This window comes from Carlito syrichta, unplaced genomic scaffold, assembly GCF_000164805.1.
Source record: "Carlito syrichta isolate Samal-C Ts95f unplaced genomic scaffold, Tarsius_syrichta-2.0.1 Scaffold136765, whole genome shotgun sequence".
Classification (NCBI taxonomy): domain Eukaryota; kingdom Metazoa; phylum Chordata; class Mammalia; order Primates; family Tarsiidae; genus Carlito; species Carlito syrichta.
In genome coordinates, this window is record NW_007080861.1 from 1 (window position 1) to 494 (window position 494).

A 494-nucleotide genomic window follows, 5' to 3' on the forward strand; every position below is an offset into this window, starting at 1 on the left:
GGGGGCTCAGGCAATCCACTCACCTCAGCCTCCCAAGGCGTGGGATTACAGGCTGAGCCACCGAGCCTGGCTATGTTTTATGTTTTTTAACTGGCTTCTTCAGAGTTTCTACTACACACTAAACTTTTTTTTTTTTTTTTTTAAGAATCAGGCAATACCTTATTCTATAAAGTGGAATGCGTGTTCCCCCTACTAAACCTTAATGTTGAACATTAAGTGCTTTATTTACTTATTTTTAAGTTGGAGTCTCACTCTTTTACCCAGGCTGAAGGGCAGTGGCACACTTACGACCACCGCAGCCTCGACCTGCTGGGCTCAGGTGATCCTTCGGCCTCAGCCTTCCAAGTAGCTGGAACTACAAGCACGTGCCATCACGCCCAGCTAATTTTTTGATTTTTATTTATTTTTTTATTTTTTTGAGTTAGAGTCTCACTCTATTGCCCAGACTAGAGTGCAGTGGCCGCTCCCGGCCACCGCAGCCTCGACCTGCTGGG